A 25,025-nucleotide genomic window follows, 5' to 3' on the forward strand; every position below is an offset into this window, starting at 1 on the left:
GAAAAGAGAAGAGTCTTATACTGTAATTATGTTAGACAAGCTTATAATAATTATCAATGGAGTACCAATAATACTTTAAGAATTCCAGTGAACATTAAGATCACATTAGTATTTAAACTTAAAATTTGAAATCACACAGGTATTTAAAATTAAGCTCTTTAAAATTGAAAGTGTACAGATTCAGCATTTTCTGTTTTTTAATAGCCAAGTATTCTAACAAATATAAACTCTCCTTTTCATGGTGGAAGCTTCTATTTATAATAAAAAAACTTCATCTAAAATGCTTAGTGGACCCCTTCTAAATCCAGTGAGAGTTTAAATAATCACCACTCTCTAACGTATCTTGAATGATATTCTCTATTTTGTTTGAAAAATATGGTAATATGCCAGATATCTGGACCCTTACAGGGTAGGGGACATACCCATCAACAGACAAGTTTTCAAGGGTGTATCATTCTATTATGCTTAGAAAGAGCCAAGTTTTGATACACGCTAGGATTCCCCCTAGTGGATATAAAAGGTACTTGATAAGAAAAAATAGATACCACCTAAGGGGAGCTGCCGGGTACTGTGGTTTACAAGCTTTCTTTCATTCCTTCCTAGCATCTGTTCCCCTGAAGGTGGAAGTATGTCACCAATTAATAGAGATTTGGACTAGCAGTCATCTTTCTATCTAGTGTCCATAGTAATTAAGGTATCTGCCTGCAGGCTTGCAAATGCAGCATGAAATTACAGTCAGCCTTAGAACCAAGCAATAAACTGAACATTCTTTAAAACAATACTACCTGATGTCCATGACAGTCCCCCAATCAAATTCTCACTGTAACTGTTTGGGTCCAAATTGATATGGTGCCTTAATCCAAATCATGAAAACGACTGGCTCTTTTCAGAGAATCTATTAATAACTATGTCAGTGGTGGACAACTACTTTAAAAAAGTGCTTTTGTATATTGTCCAAATAAGATTTTCTGGGTGTCAGTTTTTGTCATGTTTTTTGAAAAATACCCACTACTTGCCATGTAGAATGTTATGAATTCATTCCATCCACACTTGTTGATTATAGGCATAGCACCACGTATCAGAGGGAAGGAGGAAACAGATCTGAATAAGACACATTTCTCAGCCTCTGAAAAGCTGATAATCTACTCTGACATGTCAATTTGTTGTCTCCTTTACTGGTCCCCATTTTCTATCTACCTCTTTAAATGATGGGTGGGGAACCATGGTAACTATATTTATCTGCCCTGAAAGCTTTACCATGACTGTTCTTCTGGTAATAGAACCCGCCCCTATGTCCCACCCCCAACCAGATGACAATGTGAACTCATGACACATGACCTAGGTCTGGCAAATCTAAGTGTTCAATAGCTGGCAACAGTGTTTGGTCTAAGGATAGGTCATATGACCCAAGCAAAGCCACTCAGAGTTATTTCTAGGGATTGTTAGGCACTGGCAACCCACTCCAGTCTTCTTGCCTGGAAAATCCCACGGACGGAGGAGCCTGGTAGGCTACAGTCCATGGGGTCGCAAAGAGTTGGACACGACTGAGCAACTTCACTTTCTTTCTTGTTATAGTGTGGTGGGGGGGAAAGAGCCTCACTGGGATGGCTATTCTGGAGCTACCAATGACTTTATTCTCCACCTAGCAGAAAAGTCCAGTCTGAAATTGGAGGCAATGAGGCAAATATTCAAAGAGAAGCAGACATAAGACAGATACACACACACACACTCTCTCTCTCTCTTTCTCTCTCTTTCTCTCTCTCTCTCTCTCTCTCTGAGTGAAGCCCACCGGGACTGGGTTCTCAGTCTTGGTCCTTTGACTTGAGTTGTCTTGGGTTGAGTTTCTCTCCCTTGCCCTGTGTCTGGCCCTCTCTTATCCCAGCTCTGTTCTTCGTGGTCAGCATCACCAATATTATCTGCTGAAGACTAAATTTCTAGATGAGAGTGACCTCTTGAGCATTAGATCTATATGTCTAAATGCCTACTGGTCATCTCCCTGGGACATTCCACATGCATCTCAAACCAACCTTCTTCCACCTTTCCCCCACATATTCTCAGTTTCAATGGATGATGCCACTGTCCACTCAGGTTCTCAAGCCAAAAGCTGTAAGTCATCCTGGATTCTTGCATCTGTGTATCTAATCAGCTAGCAAGACCATGTCCATTCATTGATTTTTATCTCCTCAAGATTCCTCTTATCCCAGACCCCTTCTGTTTTCTTATTCCTCCTCCTCAGCGCAGCCCCTCGTGACTTCACATCTGGGCCACTGTAGCTGAGGCTGGTATTCCTGGCCTCAGGCTCATTGTCTACCCCTCTCATCCAACTTCTGCATTGCCTTCTCATTCCCTTCCAAGATGGAAAATTGATGAGGTTTCTTACTGTTAAAAAATCCCTCAATGCCTCCCCATTGTTTTCTAGTCTTTTTATGTCGTGGTCTCATGAGATTCCACCCTGCTTGGATCCACCTTCCTAGATCCACACGAGGCTTCTTGCAGCTGGAGGTGATCAGTCTAAGAGCCTGGCTGCCAGGCTCTGCCCAGTAGTCCCAAGGACTTGAGAGGGCAGGGAAGTATCTCAATGTACCATACGCCATACTTCTGGGGAAGCTCTGGCTTAGAAATTACTGCTTACACTTCTTGTGTGCTAAGTTGCTTCAGTCGTGTCTGACTCTTTGTAGCCTGCTAGGCTCCTCTGTCCATGGGATTTCCCAGGCAAGAATACTGGAGTGGGTTGCCATTTCCTACTCAAGGGATCTTCCCGACCCAGGGACTGAACCCAAGTCTCTTATGTCTCCTGCATTGGCAGGCGGGTTCTTTACCAACCTTGCCACCTGGGAAGCCATAAAAGGACCCTGACTGCCTGTTTTTGCAATGCTCTGTTCCCATGCCTCCGTGTGCATGTGTAACCGTGCCCTGGGCCGAGCTAACTGGAGAGTAGTCGTGCAGAGCCAGTAAACCTGAACTCAAGGACATCTGTGGGCACTGGTTGATATGCCTGGGGGCTTTCGTTTGGTTTGGTTCTGCCTAAAGGTGGAGGTTGATACTAGGCTTCTGCGGAAAGACCCTAAGAAAAGCAGATGAGAACCGTATGCCTCCTCTTTCTCGGACAATTCCCTGCAGAGAGCAGGGGTAGGGGGGAGCTAGAAGGTATACTTTGACCAAAGGCCTATGATATTCAAGGCATTCACACCATCTTGGGATCTAGTGATAGAGTGAAACAGAGTCAGAGAGTCAGATTTTCTTGCCAGCTTTGCAGAGAATACTGTTTAAGCATCAGAGGAGTTGCAGAGTAGGAAGGAGGAAGCCACAATCAAAGATGTTGTCCTGGAGGCTCCCAAAAGTGATTGGAGAGACTGAAGAAGAAAGGAGTTGAATCTAGAGTTATACAGATTGAGGATATCAGCCAGGAAAACTCAGCGGTATTAGCCATGGGATCACTCTGGTAATCACTGGAGAAATCTGTGAAAAAAATAGTTTACAGAAGTTATGCATACAAGTTATGATGTGTTTAGTTATAAGGGGGAGAAAAAGTCTAAATACTTGTAGCACGGACAAGTAGGGGTTAATTTTTCCCCCCCCACACAAGGAGTCCAGTTGCCAGGATTGGTTGCTATTCAGTGTTACTATCAAAGAGCCCCCCAGGCTCCTATTATCTTTCTGCTGTCACAAGATAGCTGCCACACTCGCAAACATCATAACAGTTTTCTAGACAAGAGGAGAAAGCTAGTTTTCTCCTAGCAAGACTGTCTTTCTATGTCCAAACGCAAGGCCCTGGCTGACTTCCCCTTCTATCTCATTGACCAGAAAGGTGGTTATGTGCTCACCCTGGACCAATCACTGGCAAAGAGAAAAGGAATGACCATACTTGGTGCCTGATTGGCTCATGAACTTGGGTCTGGGGAAGGAGCTTACCTTCCTTGAGCCCATCCCAAATTGGAAACTAAGGTTCTATTAGAAGGGAAGGAGGGAAGGAGAGGAGATGGGTGTTGGGTAGGTCAGGAATGCTGCTGCAATACTAATGGATTTATGGTTTCGCATTCCCTATTCCTTGGCTAAAGTCCTACTCATCCTTTGGGTTCTCACTTTTAGCATCTTCTGACTTTTGTTTGCCAGAATTGACCTTCTCTGGTTTCACCAACGTACCTGATTCACACCCCAATCTTTGCTCTCATTATACCCCGTTGCAATATGTATTGGTCTGAGGGCTGTCTGGCTTTAGACTCCTTGGGAGAACTAGTTATATTCATCTTTGTCTCTAATGTCTAGATTGATACCTGGCACATAGTGTTTAGTATCTGTGGAATAGATGTTGCATAAACAAATCCGAAATAGAAAATAATCATGTTAGCACTGGCAACTTCAAGCATGAAGACCCACTAAATATGCACAGTCGACAGCTATTCAATTCAGCCACACCTATTTACGGAGGGTCTATTGTCTGCCAAGCACCAGAGGCAACCGAAGAGAAGGATAACACAGGATCCGTGAACTCAAAGAGCGTATGCGCTGCAAAGATAACTAACAATACAAAATAGCATCTGATAAGCGTCTCATTAGAGCTTCAGGAGTGCAGAGACGGGGGAGCCAGAACACATTGGGACAGTGAATGGCATGGTAATTAAAATCCACAGGTAATCCCAAAATCTTAATTTAATCAATGATTTCAACCTCTGCCCATAAACGACTCCTTAGTGAGGGAGGAAAATTGTCAGATTTGAATGTCATTTCCCCTCGTGTCCTGCCTATCTTTCAGTGCACCTGTGACCCACAGTAAAAGAACCACATGGTAAAGAGCCAAAGAGGAAACCAGGAAGAAAAGGGGACCTTGGTGATTCACAGCTCAGACAGTCAGCTCGTGAATAGCTGAAAGCTGATGCAGTTTTCACCAGCGATTTGAGGATCAAATGATTCCATATTTCACAATTGAACGGCATTTGAGGTTTTTGTTAAGGTATGTTATTGGGAAAGAGGTAATTAAAACCAAGTGAAAGGCACAATGAAATGCACTAAATGATTAATTTCGTAGGCCCCTGTCTTCATAGAAGCTGTGCTTTGGCAATGGGGAATACTGAAATCTCCTCAAGCGTGGGGCACAGTGCTGAGAATCTCCTATAGGGTTCTTAACATCTTTTGCAGGTATGGGAGGCGGAAGGGCATGGACTTCTTTGAGAACCTGGTGAAGTTTAGTGACGCTTCTCACAGTATTTTTAAACTTCAAAACTTTTTAAATTAAAAAAAAAAACCATAGGATTAGAAAGAAAGTCAACTATGTTGAAATACAGTTATGAAATAATAAAATCATGACATGATAACAGATGTGCTTTTTTAGTAGCCTTGTACAGAACAAGATCTAGCAGCACCTCTAATATGTAATCATGAGGTGAAGTAGGGATACGTGTGAATCAACATATTGGCAACAATTGACACATGATTTGAAAAGATCTGTGATGTCCCTTGTTGACAAAGTCACAGGCATTTCTATTACTATTCTAATGTGTTGCCCACCATTGTCATGGAAGGAAATGCCGAATTTCAGCTCGAGAAAATAAAGATGCCATTTTGTTTCACCATCCGAGGTCACGGACCCCAGTTAGAAACTGCTGTTCTGAGGCCCCTCAGCCGCCTGGAGACAAAGCTGGAGGCAGAGGCAGTGTGTGTTTTCCTGCTGCCCGTGGACAGGCGCGCAGGATGCATTTCCCTCATCGAGTAATTTATTACAAGTTATAATTCCGCTCCTTAAGAAATTAGGTTCTTAGGGAGATAGATTCAAAACCAAGAAGAGAAAAAGGGCCCGTAGAGGATGCTAGTTGGAAAAAACCCTTATTAAATTCACTCCCATTGTTTCCTTGGAATGTGGTTCTCTAACACTGATGTTCTTGTCTTTTCTGCTGACTTAGGACTTGCTGGATCCTTGACAGCCTCTCCTGGTATTCTTGCCTTATCAGATGTGGACATCTCCGACACAGGCAAGATAAATTCCCATCCTCAGCCTAGAGAAGCAGTTGGCCTGCTCACTGCATCTCTGAAAATGGATGAGTGGCTAGGCCAGGTCCCTCTGGAAGGGCAACTTTGTGTCCATTAAAATACAAATGCGGAACTCCTGTAATTTTGTGTGTGTGTATGTGTGCAAATACCAAGCTGTAATCTTAGTTGACCCACCCAGTTGCCTAGGGTCTGGTGCACAGTTCCCCTTTCCTGTTTATTTTAAATCGTTACCTAAACAAGAAGAGGAGGAGGAGGGAGTGCAAAGGGAAGTGTCCTAACACTGTTGGGAAGGGTGGATTGCTATTTTATTGTTGCAAAAATGAAGTTCTCTCCACTTGGAAACAAACACACCAGGCACCAATTCTCTTTCAGTAACTACTGTTTCATTCTCTCCATAAATGTGTCTTCAAAGGTTAGCTTCCACATCTGTAATTTTTTTTTTAAAGGTAAAAATATATTTGGTGGTAATCCTATATCTAAAAACCGGTAGATAATTAAAAAAAAAAAAAAACAACAAACTAGGTGATTTGCAGGGGGAAAAAATCCCTAGTTCTCAGACAGACTTATAAGGGCATCACATTCCAAAATACAGAGTTGTTACAGCTTCACATTTGACCGGTGACTCACTTACTATTTTAAAAACAAATAAAAAAGTAGCCTAAAGTAAAGAACACATCTGCTGGGTGGTCATCTGCTTGAATGTAGGTCATATTTTTCCCAATCAGCAGGCACAGAATGAATCACTTCTTCATTTGTATTGGCATTTCAATTATAAGACAAGCAGAGCATAAATCCTACCCTATTACTGCTATTTGCGTGTGTTTCTTTTTGATTTTGAATTTTTGGCTCCAGTCTTGGCATCTCTAGGGTCTTTCTGGACAATTATTAGGTTCTCAGTAAACATTTACTGAACAGGATGTAATTAAAGAAGGTGTTGCTAGCTAGGGACAACACAGCAAATGATTTGTCTGTAAAACCTGATCAGCAGTTAAAAAGATTTTCCAAATAGAAAGATTTTCCATTCTTCCAATAATGAAGAATGGATTTTCAGAAGGGTCTAAATGGGCAGTGAAAAGATTAGAAGTGAACAAAATGCCATCTTCCAGGAAGCTGACAGTGTTTGATATGTCATGGTTGAATAAATTACTAATTTTAATATTAATAGTGACCATGACTCTGCCTCATGTAGTCTCCTCCTCTGTAGAATGGAGACATGAACGGAATGTCCATCAGCGGTTGTTATGAGGATTGAATGAGTGAAAGCATGTAACACACTTACCCTATGCTATACTATGCTATGCTAAGTCACTTCAGTCGTGTCCGACTCTGTGCGACCCCATAGACGGCAGCCCACCAGGCTCCCCCATCCCTGGGATTCTCCAGGCAAGAACACTGGAGTGGGTTGCCATTTCCTTAGCACCTGCTTATCGTAAGTGTTAGCTATTGTGCCAGGAACGGTGTTCGGTGCCTCTCATACTTTATGAGTAGAAATTACACAGGATCCAAGAGGAAGAGAAACCTGAGGAGCTGGGGACAAAGAAGGGGAGAAACTTATGTTCTAGAGGTTTTCAGTTCATCTTTATATTACTGTCCTTGCTGCTTGGAACATGTGTCCCCAACTCTGTGGCGGGCTCCCTCTTATACGTCTGGGTCTCAGCATCTGCTCAGACATGCCTCCTCTCACTCACAGTCTAAAGTAGGTTCCCTTATAGTATTCCCTCTTTCCGTTTAGAGCATTTAATATGATGTGTAATTGCATATGTTATTCTTTGTTTACCCAACTGAGGGTCTCCACTAGACTGCTCATTCCCTAAATGCAGGGACTGATTGTGTTACCCTTTATCTTCAACTCCAAGCAGAATGCTTAGCACATACTAGAGGCTTGGTGAATGCATGAATGTATCAGTGTGCTTATTGTGCACAAATGGGATAAATGAATGGATCATTTATTCACAAATGAATAAATTAATGAACAAATGAATGAATGATATAGGAGGTTAGCTTGCCAACAAAGGTCCATATAGTCAAAGCTATGGTTTTTCTAGTAGTCATGTACGGATGTGAGAGTTGGACCATAAAGAAGGCTGAGCACCAAAGAATTAATGCTTTCAAACTGTGGTGTTGGATAAGCCTCTTGAGAGTCCCTTGGACAGCAAGGAGATCAAACCAGTCAATCCTAAAGAAAATCAACCCTGAATACTCATTGGAAGAACTGATGCTGAAGCTGAAGCTCCAAAACTTTGGCCACCTGATCATTGGAAAAGACCTTGATGCTGGGAAAGATTGAAGGCAGGAGGAGAAGGGTACAACAGAGGATGAGATGGTTGGATGGCATCGCTGACTCAACGACATGAGTATGAGAAAACTCTAGGAGATGGTGTAGGAAAGGGAAGCCTGGCGTGCTGCGGTTCATGGGGTCACAAATAGCTGGACACGACTTAGCGACTGAACAACAAGGAGGTTACCACCAGCCAGCGTGGCATCCATTTGGTCTTACAAGACACGTGCCTCTTGAAAGCGCAGCCGCACTTAGTAGCGTGACCCTCCAACACGCACACAATTACAAACCAGACTGTAATGCTCTGTTCTCTTATGGCTTCTTCTAAGATCCTAGGAGTTGCATCTCTCACCTCCAGAGAATTTTGAACCAGCCATATATCACCATATACTTCCTCATTATGATCAGGTTTACAAAGAGAGGGGGTGAAGATGAAAGGGGAGGGTCCCTTGATAGAAGCTGGGGTGTAAAAGTGGAGGGAAAGATAGAATTTGAGGGTCTATCAGCCTTTTACTAAGAAACACTTCCCTTTTGAAACTTCCTTAGGAGGCAGGAAATACATGCCAAAACCTCAAAGTTTGGGGTAATCAACAACACCCTAAAATCCCCCAACAGGGTTCAGACACCCAGGGTGAGACAGGAATGGATCAGATGTCTTAAAGTTGAAGGCCAGAGGAAAGGAGAAACGAAAATGGAATCCTGAAGCTGACCTCCATCATTTATTGGGAAACACAAACAGAAGTTAGGGAAGGAAGGCAAAGAGAAAGAGGTGAACTTTTCTGATCTTGCAGGGTAAAGCAGAAAAAAAGTGGCCCTACCTGGAAACTGACAAACAGGAAGCCAGACTGCCTTTTACGTGATAGTCCAGAGTGTACATGGAGCCTGCCCTGGGGGAGATGGAGGGGCTCCTGGGACAGTCTCACTTTAAATTGGCTGCATAAGAAGTTTGAAAGAGTTGCATCAGGGCCACTAAAGTTTAACTTCCTCTTCCCCGTATCTTTATCAATCTTTTGCAAAATTATGATCCTTAATTCATTTCCTTTCTTGCTATGGCCAATTTGTGATGCACTGAATACACAAAATGTAATTAACAGACATGAAACCATCTGTTTGTCCGAGAGGTAAAATTATGAAGTTTCAAAAGAAAAGAAAGTATTGTAAACATGTTTGAGTATCTCTGTAAGTCTATAATAAGCATATGGGCTTCCCTGGTGACTCAGACAGTAAAAAATCTGTCTGCAATGCAGGATACCTGGGTTTGATTCCTGGGTTGAAAGATCCCTTGGAGAAGGAAATGGGAACCCATTCCAGTATTCTTGCCTAGAAAATTCCATGGACAGAGGAGCCTGGTAGGCTACAGTCCATGGGGTCGCAAAGATTTGGACACGATTGAGTGATTAACACTTTCACTTTTCATAATAAGTATACAGCTCGGCTTCAATAACAGCCAGGTGTGTGTGTGTGTGTGTGTGTGTGTGTGTGTGTGTTTAGCTCGGCTTCAATAGCAGCCAGATGTGTGTGTGTGTGTGTGTATATGGGTGTACAGCTCGCCTTCAATAGCAGCCAGGTCTGTGTGTACGTGTGTTGCTTGAAATGAAAATAAGGGGGTAGTATCTGTCCCGCATTTCATTTCTCCAATTAAAACCTTCCCACCTCAAATGGCTGTGGGTTTACCCTGAGTATGAGCTCTGAGGTTGGCAATACACAACTTGTGTACTTCTGCCTCCTGATTCATGCCTGGAACTTTCTAATTGCATGGCCTAAAGGTCTCAAAACAGATAAAACTGAAGTGAATGTCTAAAATTCTTAGGGGCTCTCACCAGCTATTTTGGAAATAAATATAGCTGCTTGCAGGCGAGCTTCTATTTGTCCAGAATTACCTAGCCAAAGTGGAAGCTGCCCACACAATTACACTCTAGTCAAAGTATTTTGAGCTCCACCCACTCCCTGCCCGTTTTTAGCATGGTGTGATGGAGCAAGCTGGCCATGAGAAGCCATGTGGAAATGTCTCCAAGTGACTGAACCCCAGGCCTGTTTGCAGGTGGGGCCTGACCACTAGCTGCCAGCTCCCTCCTGCCATAAATACACAGATTGCTTTTCAAAATTCTTTCACCCAAGCTCCCATGCTTAAAACTAATAAAAGGAGGGCAGGCCTCCTGTCTCCTTTTTACAGAGTAGGAAACAGGCTCAGGAAGGCAGCTGTGTGGGAGAATCAGAACGTGAGTGTCCTGATTCCTGGTCCACTGTTCGGCAAGTCTCAGCTCTCAGCATTGGTACCATCTAGGGAACTTTGAGAAAAGCCAGATGGCTTTCAGGCTCAAGACCAGCTTCTCAAGGGATGGAACCTGGAATGTGTATTTTATAAACAGCACCATAAATTCAGATAAACAGCCAAGGTTGCAAACCCTTAGTTTTAACACGGACTTAATTGGAACACCTAAGACAAATAATGTGAAAATGAGTTTAACTGAAGCATGAGGAAAGAAACCTGGTTTGTTCAACTTAGGAGTAAATCCTACTAGAGCAACACTACAGCGTTGCATATTGTATCATGTATAAAGGCGCCTGCTGGAGTTGCGTAAAGGCCAGGATATCCTGTGGAAAGGTATTTGTTAATAAGATCCCAGATAATACAGCAAGAATCCAAGAGGGATCAAGATGATGCAGTAGAGGTTCTGGGAGGCAGGTATTCCACCTAAACTCCCCTCACGCATTTGGGTTTCTATAGTGCCAGAGAATGAAATAATATTCAGTACATCCAAAATGGCTCCCTGTAGGTCCAAAAGCAGAGCCTCATTAAAGACATTGTCAGTCTTTTGGGCTGATATGGTCTTCTCTCTTCTTCCAGCCATGTTCCCTTTCTAATCTTGGCTGATTCAGATTTTCCAATGGTGAGGAGTTAGGAGACAGAACATCTGGCTCTGGTCCCAGCTCCCTCATTACCTGCTCTGTGATCTTGTCAGCTGAACCGACTTTCAGTTTTCTTGTCCTTGTCATGGGGAGTCTAATTCTTTCTCTGCTTGTCTTGTATGCAGGATGCACTGCAGTGGCATGTGTGCATGCTCAGCCGTGTCCGACTCTGCAATCCCCTGGACAATAGCCCATGAGGCTCCACTGTCCATAGAATTTTCCAGGCAAGAATACTGGAGTGGGTTGCCATTTCCTACTCCAGGGGATCTTCCTGACCCAGGGACCGAACTCACATCTCTTGTGTCTGCATTACCACTGAGCCACCTGGAAAACCCTATTTCTACATATACCCCAGTATTGAGCATTATTACTATGAATAGCACATCGATTCCTTAGCGCCAAGTGGGGCGTGTTCATTCTGAGTCCCCTATATCATTAATATTCCATTTATTAGAGGCATGACCTCTTGCCTATCTCTGTTATGAAAATGTTTATGAAGCATTGAGTCTCTTTCCTTTAACCACCAAAGCTAGAACACTCCAAAAGTTGAAGAAAGAAGAGAGAGCTAGGTGACTCAGATCATGACAAGAGATTGGGAGAGTCTGGTGGTAGATCAAACTGATTTGGGACTGAGAGAAGGTCCCGAGGGATGGGGAGAGTGGCCCGGCTCTAGGCTCCCCAGTACAGTAGCCACTAGCTACATGTGGCTATTTGATTGAAATTAATACAATGAAATAAAACTTAAAAATGCAGTTCCTCAGTCACACTTGTCACATTTCCAATGCTTAATCGCCTCATGTGAGAGTGACTACCATTATTAGTGTTGATGGAGGACTTGGTGATCATGGCAGAAAGTCCTGTTACCAGTAATGCTCTAGACCTTCTGAGGGGTGGCCTGAGGTTAATCTTTCCCGTAATGGGGCCAGATTTCACTTAGAAAACAGTGTTCTAGCATCGGTGCCCTGGGAGGCCTGGGCAAACTGCGGTAAGTCACTGTTCTTTCTGGCCTGCCCCATCCCCTCTCTGATTCAGCCTGGGAAGCATTGAGGGGGTCCCTCACTGGGTAAAGCCGGAGCATGGAAGCCCTGGATGGGACTCTCTGAGCTCAACAAGGAGAGTGAGGACCTTCCTTGGACCGTTGGGTACAGCCAGGGGCAAATGGGAAAACCTCTGAAGACCAAATTATGATCATAGAGAGCTTTCCTTCACATCACAGTCCTGGAAGGACACTGGCCAAACTCCGCCAGCTCCTGTCATATCTCTGAGCCATTCAGGACCCACACAGTAGGGCTGGATGGGAAGAGAAGCCTGGAAAAATCAAAGAAGGTGACCTGGGCAGGGCCCTGGAGCCCACATCGTCCCACCCCTTCTTGGGAACCAGCCAGCTTGGTCAGCACAACACCAGATCTTCTTCAGAAGGTAACAGCGGCCACTAACAAAGCCGAGCTGCTAAGAATTCTCTTTCCCCAGACCCTCACCTGTGGCCGAACTGAAGGTGAAGTTCAAGCCAAGTTCTGCCACACTTTCACTTTCAGACTAAAATTCTTTAGCCACACAGGCATAAAACCTTGAAGAAGTAATCCTGCTGCGGTTCCAGCTCTCTGTCCCTTTTGGTTTCTGAGGCTGTATGCCGTGCCCCAGCAGGCACCACGCCATCAGAAATCCCCTACACCAAGGCTGGAAGCTGACTAGGGATCAGTGCAGTCTCAGTGGTATTGGTCTTAGGGCTTGGCTGGATCCTTATTCCCTATTCATTCCTTGTATGTGTGGGTGCCGTGGGGAGGTGGGAAGGGGGCTGTCTCTGAACCATTTTAGCCCAATCACATGTCTTTGATGAGAGTTATTTCTAACAGGCATCATGCAAATTAACAAGTCACTGCTGCTGCTCCTGCTGCTAAGTCGCTTCAGTCGTGTCTGACTCTGTGCGACCCCATAGATGGCAGCCCACCAGGCTCCCCCATCCCTGGGATTCTCCAGGCAAGAACACTGGAGTGGGTTGTCATTTCCTTCTCCAATGCATGAAAGTGAAAAGTGAAAGTGAAGTCTCTCAGTCGTGTCCAACTCTTAGCAACCCCATGGACTGCAGCCTACCAGGCTCCTCCATCCATGGGATTTTCCAGGCAAGAGTACTAGAGTTGGGTGCCATTGCCTTCTCCAACAAGTCACTAGTTTCTGAAATAGACAACATTAGTTGCTGATTGAGATACTGATCACAGAAGGACTTCTAGCTGCCTCTGAAGCTGGCAGTCTCTGACGTGACCCTGGCTAATCAGATTTGAACCCTTTCAGACTACCTGATCAGATCTGAACCCTCTCAGACTATCCTTCCCAGTAGTGTGACCACCTGGCAGACGTATCCTATCATCCTGATTATTCTAAAGCAGGGGTCCCCAGCCTCCGGGCCACTGGAGCTTCATCTGTATCTATAGCTGCTTCCCATCACTTGCATTATGGCCTGAGCACCTCCTCCTGTCAGATCAGCAGTGGCATCAACCTCTCATAAGAGAATACCCTTGGTTATCCCCTGGTGCTAGCCCCCACCAGCTTCTTCCTCTGGCTTCCTTCTTCTGGTCGTAAGTTCAAAATGCTAATTGCCTCTAACTCTTCGGGAGACTAATTCTTCTGGACTGAACCTAGAATAATTCAATTCTTTGTTCTCTATAAGACTCCTACTTATTTAAACAACTGCCACATGACGTTGGCTTAATTTAACCTTATATTTATTTAAAAGGCTTGTCATATGATGTTTGTTTAACTTAATGTTAAATTCCAAAGCCACTAGGGATAGGAAGTTCCTTGAAGAGCAAGGACACTCTCTCTCTCTCTCTCTTTTTTTTTTTTATATTTCCAATGTGCAGGGTAATGTCTGACACATGGACAGCAAAAAGAGTTGCTGGATAAAAGAAATACAACTAATATTACCATATCTATGGCACAGAGTTAAAGCTTATCCTGGTGGTAGTTCATAGAATGGAAGATTATTACTTATATAATAGATAACATTTTTACAAGCTTTACTGTAAGCTAGGCTCAATTCTAAGTACTTTATATATATTCACTCATTTAATCTTTATAAAAATCCCATGCAATAGATACTATCAACATCATTCCCATTTTATAGGTGAGGAAACTGAGGTGCTGGAGTGTTAAATAATTTGCCCAAGATCACATAGCCAGGAAATGAGAGAATTAGGATTGGAACTCGGACCAACTGACTTCAAAGCATGTGTTCTTTTTCTTATATGTAGCAAGTAGGAAGAAAATTAAATATTTACTGCTGCCTCACATCTTACACAAAAATAACGTATAACGTGGTTTCAAATGATCTTCTGCCAGTCACATGGCTAAGAGGTAACAACTAATCAATCTGGAAACTATCAGGGAATTGGGGCCACCATTCAAGCAACTATAGCCATGGGAATCAGTTGGGAAGAGACAGAAGTTTGCCTCTGGTATCTGTTTCCAGGAAATGCATTTATAAGTGCGTGCGTGCATGTGTGTATGGGTGGGAGGGATTGCCTGGGGAGAAAGAGAAGGTTGAGAAACAGAGGAAGAGGAAACTTATAGAAGAGGAACCCTCTTTCTACTTTTGTTATTGCGGCAGCCCCGGTCACACAAGTGCACCCATAGTGTCTTGCATCAGAGAGTCGTCATAACTGAGGCCTGATTACTGCCATGCAGGGTTGACACCCAGTCCCATCACTTCAGGGCAAATAGATGGGGAAAACTGGAAACGGTGGCAGATTTTATTTTCTTGGGCTCCAAAATCACTGCAGACAGTGACTGCACCCACAAAATTAAATGACACTTGTTCCTTGGAAGAAAAGCTATGACAAACCTAGGCAGTATATTAAAAAGCAGCGATATCACTTTGCCAACAAGTGTCTATATAGTCAAAGCTATGGTCTTTCCAGTAGTCGTATACAGATGTGAGAGCTGGACCATAAAGAAGGCTGAGTGCCGAAGAATTGATGCTTTTGAACTGTGGTGCTGTGGAAGACTCTTGAGTCCCTTGGATAGCAAGGAGATCAAACCAGTCAATACTAAAAGAAATTAACCCTGAATATTCATTGGAAGGACTGATGCTGAAACTGAAGCTCCAATACTTTGGCCTCCTGATGCGAAGAGCTGACTCACTGGAAAAGACCCTGATTCTGGGAAAGATTGAGGGCAGGAAGAGAAGGGGACGACAGAGGATGAGATGGTTGGATGGCATCACCGACCCAATGGATAGTAAAGGTGATAGTGAAGGACAGGGAAGCTAGGTGTGCTGTAGTCCAAGGGGTTGCAAAGAGTCTGAAATGACTGAGTGACCAACAACAAGGGATGGAGACTCTGCATGCTAGACCTTCCAGTTTTTAATAAGAACAGAAAACCTGCATTTTATCTGAGATGCCCTCATTTTTAAAACTATATACTTCACCCTGCTGGAGACAAAGTCTACCAGCTTGAAAACTCAGATCTTAGACCGCAGGATGTCCCAGGATTCAGAATTGTAAAGACTTACCGAGGATCCAGAAGGAAATGCAATTGTCTGCATCTAAGTTACTGCAACAAGCTACAGGTTTTTCTGGCCCTTCCCCAGGAACTGCCTTGGATTTGCAGAATTCCCACTCATACTTTCCAATTGTCATACATGTATGCATCACTTCACAGTTTTTGCCACATTTGCATACCACTCATACCATGATTTATTTAATACTTTTCTCTTTATTGGCTCTATATTAATTCACTTTTTAAAACCAGGGCTGCCATTGCCTGTAATAAAATCATGGATTGGATGTGCTAGACACAGTATTTCTTAAGTATGTTAATAATAAACAGACAACTAGTAGAATTAATGTTGCTTATTCTCCCTATCACTTAAAATCACTCTCTGGTGATACACTTTTCATTATTAGGTAGCAGTAACATTCCAAAACAGACTATTTCAGACAAGGCTAAGATGAACTGTCAGGAAAGCAGAAAGAGACATAATTGCACTGGACTGGAAGGGGAGGAAGAGGAGCCAGAGTGGAGAGCAGAAATTCTCTTTCATTCAATAAAAAATGTGGGAGCTGGATGTTTCCCTGTAATAAGATGTGCTGTGGTTTTATTAAAGAACTACCAGCCCCTTCCACTGGTTTAGAAAAAAAAAAAATCTCTGCCTATCTCCCATATTTCATTTGCCTGTTATCTGCCTCCTACTAAAAACAATTTGCATGAAAACAATCAGACTCTTTGTTCACAGGAGTCCTTGGGCTCCTGCTGTTTTCTTGCTCACTCGGGCTGGTGCTTTTTCTGTGGTTTAATCATAAGCCTCTACTTTAGGGACGAAGCAGCAGGTAGTGGAGCCAGGCTTTAGGCCTGGGGTGGGGGGCGGTGGTGGTGGTATTTTCAATTAGAATGCTTGAGGGCTGAGTCCAGGGGAAGAAGCTCCTTGGAAGTGAACCCACAGGAGAGATGAAGCAACTGTGAGCATCCAAGGAGGTGGGAGGGGGTGGGTCTAGATTTTTGAAAGTGAATGGTACAAAGACTGTTCACTCCAGAGTAATAGATGCTGACAGGAAGGCGCCCTTCTTCCCAGCATCTTGCCTTGGGCGCAAATGACAAACGGACAGTCATCAAGGTCCAGTCCTTGGCACCCTTAACGGGTATTATCGCCCAGCTGCTGGATGGAGCGCCCCTCCTGACACCGGCAGAAGAAAGCATTGTTATATTCCAGGAATGATGATGGCTATTCCACTCTTCCATCTTGTTTTAAAAAACTTCAAAAAAAAAACAAAAACAAAAACATCGTAACAGCAATTCTTCGAGATGGAGACCATGCTTGCATTCTGCCAATCACTGAATTGCTAGTGATGTCCAGCATGTAATGAATGTTTAATATTAGTTCAATTCAATTAACCAATTTAAATGATTTATTAATTAGTTAACTCATTTCGGGGGGAGAAGGTGAAGAAGTACAAAAATAGAAATAAAAACTACTAATCATTCCACCCACAGAGATAGCCTGTTAATATTTTTGATAAATTTGCTTCTAGTCTTTTGGCATATATCTTTTTTCCCCACATAAAATTGAGATCATGCTTTAGGATGAATTTTACATGCTGCTTTTAAATTCATGTTATATCATGAGAAATTTCCAAGATCATTTCAGTCTTCAAAAAACATCACTTTTAATGACAGCATGACATTCTAAAGCATGAGTGTGACGGTTTGCTGAACACCCCACCTTGTCGGATATTCAGGATGCTTTCCGGTTCTCCCCTGGGACTCAGTGGTCACTGCATTCATGGTGCTCCTTCTAGGCAGCTGGCACTGAACCTGACCCCAGGGCACAGAGGAGGAGGAACACTCCAAGTTCACACTCACAGGCAAGGGGCAGTAGAGGAGGAAGCAGGGAGGTAGGACTAGTCAGGAACGGGGAGGAGAGTCAGAACTCGGCAGTTCTCAGATGCCAAGGAAGGGAGAGGGTCAGGAAGGAGAAAGAAGACAAGTGTTGGAGGGGCAGAGAAGCCCCAGCACCTCTTTGCAAACTGCGCTCGGCCCTGCATCTTCCGCTAGTTCCGGTACCGCCCCCATACCGCGCGGCAGCAGGCGTTTGCAGCCCCCGCTCCCCCGCACGGACCCCATCCACTGCCTTCCTGTCCCAGTCCCTTGCCTCGCATCCTTTACTGCTGCCTCCCGACTCAACCACCTCCCTCAATTACACACTCTCACAATCGATGCTCTTCTTTGTCCATTTTCTAGCCATTTCTGTTCTCTTCCATCACTGCAAGCCTTCTCCACTGGACGCCTCGCAGGTAATAAAAATATATTGAATAAATGAGTGGATGGGGCTGAAAGCCAGTTCTCTATTTTGTGAAGCTATGACAGAGGTGAGCACGTAGAGACATGGACAAAAACACACAGGGAGAGGTTCTCCTGCGGCCGCACCTGTGCCAAGGAGAAGCATTTTCTTGGTAGACTCCTGCGCACACAGCAAGGCAGGCTTGGCTCCACGGGATGGGGCCAGGAATCAAACCCGTGAACTTGGCATCAGTAGCTCCCCGCACTACTCCTCTGACACGGAGCAACAAGGAAAAGGAAGGAAGGTGGTGGGCACCACTTCTTGTGCCCCTCCAACCCCCAGTTTTCTTACTGTCAAGGGAGAGGGTGTCTTTGGAAGGGTCTCCTTGCATATGAAGCAGCCAGAAGGTAGCCGGGGGAGAGGGAGGAGGTCCGTGAGCGCTGCAGACGAAATGACAGAGAATTCAGGGACCTGTCTGGTGGCAACACGTTCAGCCATGGAAGAATCCATTGCTGATAGCTCCTTCTTATACATTATTCATGAAAACAGGAAGACAGAGCCGATAATATCAGAATGATGCCGCTGTCCAGCAAATCCAATGGCTGTAGCTCGAAGGCATTTTAACTAGCATGGAAAAAACAAGGATTTTTGCCAGTTCGAGGTCTGGGAAGCTTAGAAAGCTCACTCCAACTTGAAGAGCTGGTGTGAGTGTTGTATTTGGAAAAAGGCGTGGCCATCCATCAGCAGCATCTGTTCATTTGTGGTTGCTGGGTGCCCCCCTACCATTGACTCTTCGATTCTAATGGAGAGATTAATGCTGCTCTAGTTAAATAGGCCTAGGTTTTCAAATCAGTTTCTATTTTCATATCTGTCAGTCAAAAGGCAGGGACAAGCACTTGGACTTTGTGGAGGGCTTTGCCGGATTTCAACATAAATTATTAGCTTCTAATCTTTCCCAGCCTCAGGGACGAGGGCTTTTTAAAGTGAGAGTATTCTGCTGTTTCTGAAATCTGATTTCTCCTCCCCAGTTTTTTTGATTCATTACAACTGCAAGATTCATTCCATCCTAAATTCCCCCTCCAACTTGCTGTCAAATAAGCCAGTAGCTTGGTTTGTTGAAGGAGGAGAGAGAAAACTGGGAGGGCAGGTCATTTCAGTGTTCCCAGGGGGTAGAGGTGGGGAGAGAGAGAAGGCAGCTCACTGCAATTCTTTTTTAATTTATTTGTTCTTGATTTGCCTGTTATTTTCTATCCTTTGTGTAGAACGTTCTGGCTTCTTGAATATCAGTTGATACATTTAATTACACTCATTCATTCATGCCACAAACAGTTATTGAGGGTGTACGAATTGTCATGGGTGCTTGCAAACTAAAGCATAAACCAGGCATGGTATCTGCCTTCATGCAGCTTATCATCTGTGCAGGCAGATGGACGTGTGATCAAACTGCTGTGCAGAACAGTGTTTCTCCAGGTATGCCAGGAGAAGAAATGATTGCGGAGGGTCTTCAGATGATCAGGTTTTATTTCAGTAATTATTTTATTTTCATGTGTATTATAGAAACGTAACTAGCTCTTCCAACCTATAATTTCACATACACCTGCTCAGGAGGCTGGTGGATTTAAAAAAAATATTAATAACAGACCAAGCAGTATAAGGATATGGCAAAATCACAAAGTTGGATGATGATAATAATAATAATATCGAATACTTAAAAGTGCTTAGGATGGGCCAGGTACTTTTAGTAAGTGTTTCACAATTTTTTTTTTTTTTTTTACAATCTCCTCTCCTGATTCCTGGAGAAACATTGCAGTAGTTTGAATGAATGAAATGGATGGATATTCAAGAAGACAGAACATTCCAGCAGAAGGACAGAAAATAACAGGTTCACCCTCTCACTGGCTGCTCTCATTCCTGCTCCCTACAGGGGATGAGACAGCCTAGTACCCTTCCTGGGACTGTTTGGATGTCAGTCTGCAGACCCACTCTACCCACAGCCAGGTCCCAGGACTGGATGGGTGGGCAGCTGGGGTGGGGTAGGGAGAGTGGACGCAAGAAGTCCAGTTTCACCCTGGGTACTATTTTATTCAGCAATCCAGCTGTATTGATAATAAGGTGGTTCTGTCAATACATTTCAATCTCCATCTGGTTCCTGGTCTGGTTTGGTTAAGAAACTGGAATGGAGGAGGCAGGTAATTAATTCATAGTAACAACTATTCACCTTCATCACAACCTCATGTTTTTCCAGCATCATCATTTGAATAGGTAAACAGGCTCAAAGAGCTCAGAGAACTTGCTAGAGGTCACAGCTGCTGCTGCTGCTGCTGCTGCTAAGTCGCTTCAGTCGTGTCCGACTCTGTGCGACCCCATGGATGGCAGCCCACCAGGCTCTTCCGTCCATGGGATTTTCCAGGCAAGAGTACTGGAGTGGGTTGCCATTGCCTTCTCCAAGAGGTCACAGCTAGTTTTGTTTTCAAAGATGTGAGAAAAGGACATCTATTTGAATCCTTGCTTTTGCATTCACTAACAGAGGTCACAGCTAGTGAATGGCAAAAGCAAGGATTCAAACAGATGTCCTTCTTTCACATCTTTGAAAACAATTCTTATTTCAGGTAGCTAAGCTAATCTTCTTCAAAAATCTCTAACATGCTAGTATAATTGCTAGAAATCACAAAGTTTAAAGAAATATTCTCTCTGCAATTTTTGATGTGCAATTCAAGTCTTATAAAATGAAATGATCATATGAATGATTAAATTATAATTATGATAGAGGGGTAGCTGCCGATTTGGAGAGACTTAAACATTTCACTGCACTGAGTATTAACACTGGCCAATTTTCCCCCTTCATTCTTCTCTGAATCCCAATGAATTTTTCATCAGCTTATTAATTAGCACAAATCTTGGATTGTGCTTTGTAATTAAGGCCTATGTGTTCCTCCAGATCTTATATTTGAGTTAAATGTTCATTTTTCACAGAGAAAAATTAGCAATTTGACGATTGCCTTCCTTCCTGGTGATAGACTATACATGCTGCCTGTCAAAAAAAGATTGAGTGCTTGAGTTTCTAAGATAGGGAGTGACAGATTATTCAGCATGAAATTGCAAATTCACTTGCCCAATATGATAATCAATTGCTGACAGCAGGTTTTTACCCCCCAGAAACCCATTTGTGAAATGCATTTGGTAGTCCAGTCACTGCACCGTAACTAGAACGCCAGGACTTGCCATTAGTCTTTGTAAGTTTTCTTTAGTCCGTATCTTGGTTTGCCTTAAGAGAATTTCAGAGTCACCAAAAGAGGTGATGTTATCTAGTCTGGGCACATTTTCCCATGGTATTATTACTATCCATAGTAATAGTAGTTCTCACCATACACTCTTGGGAGACAATTCTCTGTGGAGCTCTTGTATTCCCACATATTTGCTAAGTTGAGGCACTGACCCCCTTTGTTCTGACTTATCTTTTCAAAGCTGATTATTAGTGAACAATGGTTGCTGCCTGTTATAAAATATCTGGGTTCCCTAGGCTCAGGGTTCCCCTCCTCTAATGCAGCCCACTATTTGTGCAGTTACCATCTTTGTGTTCCTCTGTGGGCATCGAACTCAGAGAATGACTGCTGCTCTATTGCTATTACTGTGAGTAATAAAGTCCAGTATTTGCCTCTGGCCAGGAGTCTTGTGTTATCGGCCAGCACTCATGAAAGAGGAGCAGACTAATTTGTTAGCTTACGAATAGCGTAAATCCTCAAATCTCTCCTAGTTCTTGGCAGATACCAGTAACCATTTAAAAAATAAATACACAAATATTTGTATGTAACATCTATTTGTTAACATCCTTATGAGGGAGGTTATTACAGTTACCCTCATTTTACAGACAAGGAAGCTGAGGCACGGAGACGTTACCAAGGTAGGCACAGGGTGAAGGGTGTGGACCAGGCAGTGTGATTCTGGTATCTGTTGTCTGCTTCCTTCCTCTCCTCTCTTGAGTGGGGACCCCAGAGCGGGCTTCAGCCACTGAATTTCTCTCTGAAAATGCTGCCTGGTACATGTCCAAGGACAGATTGTCGGGATGTGGGTGTTCACGCTGCTCCTTCTAAAAAGTTGCAGGAAGTTCTCTGTATTCACTGCATAAGCATCCATAAAGCACCAGTGTGTCTCATTCCCGCTTTCCAGGAAAAGAGGAAAGAAAGCTCTCTGGCTGTTGCCTGTGGCAGCCTGAGTGCCGAGGGCGGGGAATGTCCAGAATGGGGATGGGGGTGAGGCTCCTCACTCCCTCTTGTAGTTTCCAATGGACAATGCCTTTAGGATGTCCTGCCCAAAGACCATGGTCCTCCCCTGCCCTGGGCCACTCTTACCAGGGCAGTTCTGCTTTCCAATAATATGGTCAATTATGGTGTTGCAAAGAGCCAGACATGACCGAGCAACTAACACTCTCGTTATTAATAATAGTAAAACTATTAGTAGTAGTACTAGTAAAAATAAATAAATAAATAAATAAAACTCCCCAGTGATAATACTGTCATTCAACAAATCCATGCTGTGTGCCTACTCTATAAGCTGGTACCAAGATGGGCATTTCGGGTATACACGGAGCTAAACTAAGTTCTTGCCCTCCGGCAGCTGGCTTAGCTGAGGAGACAGACAAGAAGCTGACAGAAGAATATAAAATAATAGCAGATGTGGATAAGTTTGAGGAAGAGCAAAGCAGGGTGAGGGCAGAGAGAGTGATGGCGAGGGTGGGGGGCTGTTTACACGGTAGGGGTGGGGCTCTCTGAAGAGGTGACATTTGAGCCAGGACCTTAGTGAAAGGGTCACTCCTTCCTGCACAACAGATATTTGCTGAGGGCCAAGCAGATGCTGTGGGCTCTGGGGACCCTGGAGTGAAGAGAAGATGAGCACCCTACTGTGGTGAGACAGATAAACAAAGCCTGGAGCATGGTGATGGCGGAAAGGCAAGGGCGAGGGCCATGGCCAGGCACAGCAAGCTGGAACAGGGGAGACCAAGGAAGGCCTCACCGAGAAGGTGGCATCTAAGCAAAGTCCTGAAGGAGGGGAGGGAATGAAGCAGGGGGGTGACTGGGGCAAGAATGTTTCAGGGAGAAGGGACAGCAGGGGCAAAGGCTCTGATGGGCTTGATGCACAGTACGTGACCCGTGTGGCTGGAGCAGAGAGAGCTGAGGCAAGATCAGAGTTAAGGACACCAGCTTTTACTCCGTGTGGGATGGGAAGCGATGAGAGGGTTCTGAATAGAGGCAGCAGTTCTCTGACTCATAAAAGGGTAACAGTTAAAATCCTCAGGACAGCTGCCGCGTATCACCACCGCTACAGTCTCCGGGGTTTCCCCACTGGCTCAGCGGTGAAGAATCCGCCTGCCAATGCAGGAGCCCCGGGTTTGATCCCTGGGTCAGGAAGATGTCCTGGAGAAGGAAATGGCAACCCACTCCAGTGTTCTTGCCTGGAGAATCCCATGGATAGAGGAACCTGGTGGGCTACAGTTCATGGGGTTTCACAGAGTTGGACACAACTTAGGGACTAAACCACCATCACTGTGCGGGTCATGTGGGGGCCAGCAGGGAGCCCTTGCAGCCAGGCTCCAGCTAAGCAGTACTGTTATGCCCACAGCACAGATGAGCTCGTGGAGGCAAAGGAGAATCACAGTACTTTCCCCAAGTCGCACAGTTACTCCCCACAGGACTCTTGCGATCTTAGCCCAGATGGGCCCTCCACACAGCCCAGCGAGCCTGGCGCCTGTGAGTTCTCATCTTTTCTATGTCTTGTTCTCCAGAGTCAAGTGCATCTCCACCCCACTCCTCTTTCTGCCTCGGGGGTCCCACACTGAGAAACATATCTGCACTCTTGACCTCAGCATCTAGGCATCCTGCTTTCTTTGAGAGCCTCACCTGCCCGCTTGCCTGCATAGCTTGGGGCTGGTGGGGGCAGGCCCAGTTGCCCCCATGTCTGTGGGTTCACAGCACCGGCCACTTTCATTCATGGCCTCCTTTCTGCAGAGCAATCCCCACCCCCCATGCCTCCTCCCTCCTCTCCCCTCTGAAGTGGGTCTCACTCATCCTGCCCTTGAGCTGTTAGTAGTTGGGGTTCAGGGACGCAAGCACACTTTCTCCATCGGGATTGCTCCAAGGTGGGGACACTGGGGATGGCCACCTTCTCGGACTCCTCCCAATGCAGCACCTGGTCAGGCTCTCTGATGGCCATCTCTCAGGATCCTACACCCAGCCCTTCACACAGGTACATCGTAATGTCTATTCTTGACCATCTTCTCCTTCTGCGGGCATCAGCCCATGGTTCTTGTACTCAAGAACATCCCAATCATATTTCCAGCCCCATCTTATCTCCTACATTTTAGACTCTCCAACTGTCTACCTGACTGTCCACCCAGAAGTCCCACAGGTGCCTGGGCGCTCCTGACACCTGAGCCAACGTAACCACCCCCACTGCCTCCTTATAGCGTTCACAGCCCAGCCTCTGTCCGCCCTTTTTCTCACTATCGCTTCCCATCAGTTTACAGCCCCATAGATTCTTCTGCTACAGAGTCGACCGCCCCCTTCCCCTTCTTACCACCAATGCCCTGGCTGCTTCCTTCAGTCATTCACCCTCCCCTCCACCATGACGACGATCTGGGTACAAGTCTTCTTATCTCTTGCTCAGCGATTCTCAGAAGGATCACCTGGGATGCTTCTTCAAAGTGCAGATTCTCAGGCCCCAACCCCAGAGACACTGGTTGAGTCTGGACTCATGGTAGGATTCAGAAATCTGCATTTTTTAATAAGCTGCCCAGGGGCTGAAATAAGAGTGTCCCCAATGACTGTAAGAAATGACCTCACTAAGCCTCTCCTTATCCTCATGCATCATCCAGATGATTAATCACTACAACTATCACTACCCAATATTTCAGAAACACTCACCACATCTGAAGACTGTGTTGACTCCTCCATGTGCATTTGGCCCACTAAACAACTTTTTTATTTTAACTACTATCATTAGCCCCATTTTAACTTTGAGAAGACTGAGGCACAGGGCAGAGAACTAAGTTAACTAGCCCGAGGGCACAGTCTCTCTGACACAAAA

The sequence above is a fragment of the Bison bison genome, unplaced genomic scaffold, assembly GCF_000754665.1.
Source record: "Bison bison bison isolate TAMUID 2011002044 unplaced genomic scaffold, Bison_UMD1.0 scf7180017864133, whole genome shotgun sequence".
In the NCBI taxonomy this organism is placed as follows: Eukaryota; Metazoa; Chordata; class Mammalia; order Artiodactyla; family Bovidae; genus Bison; species Bison bison.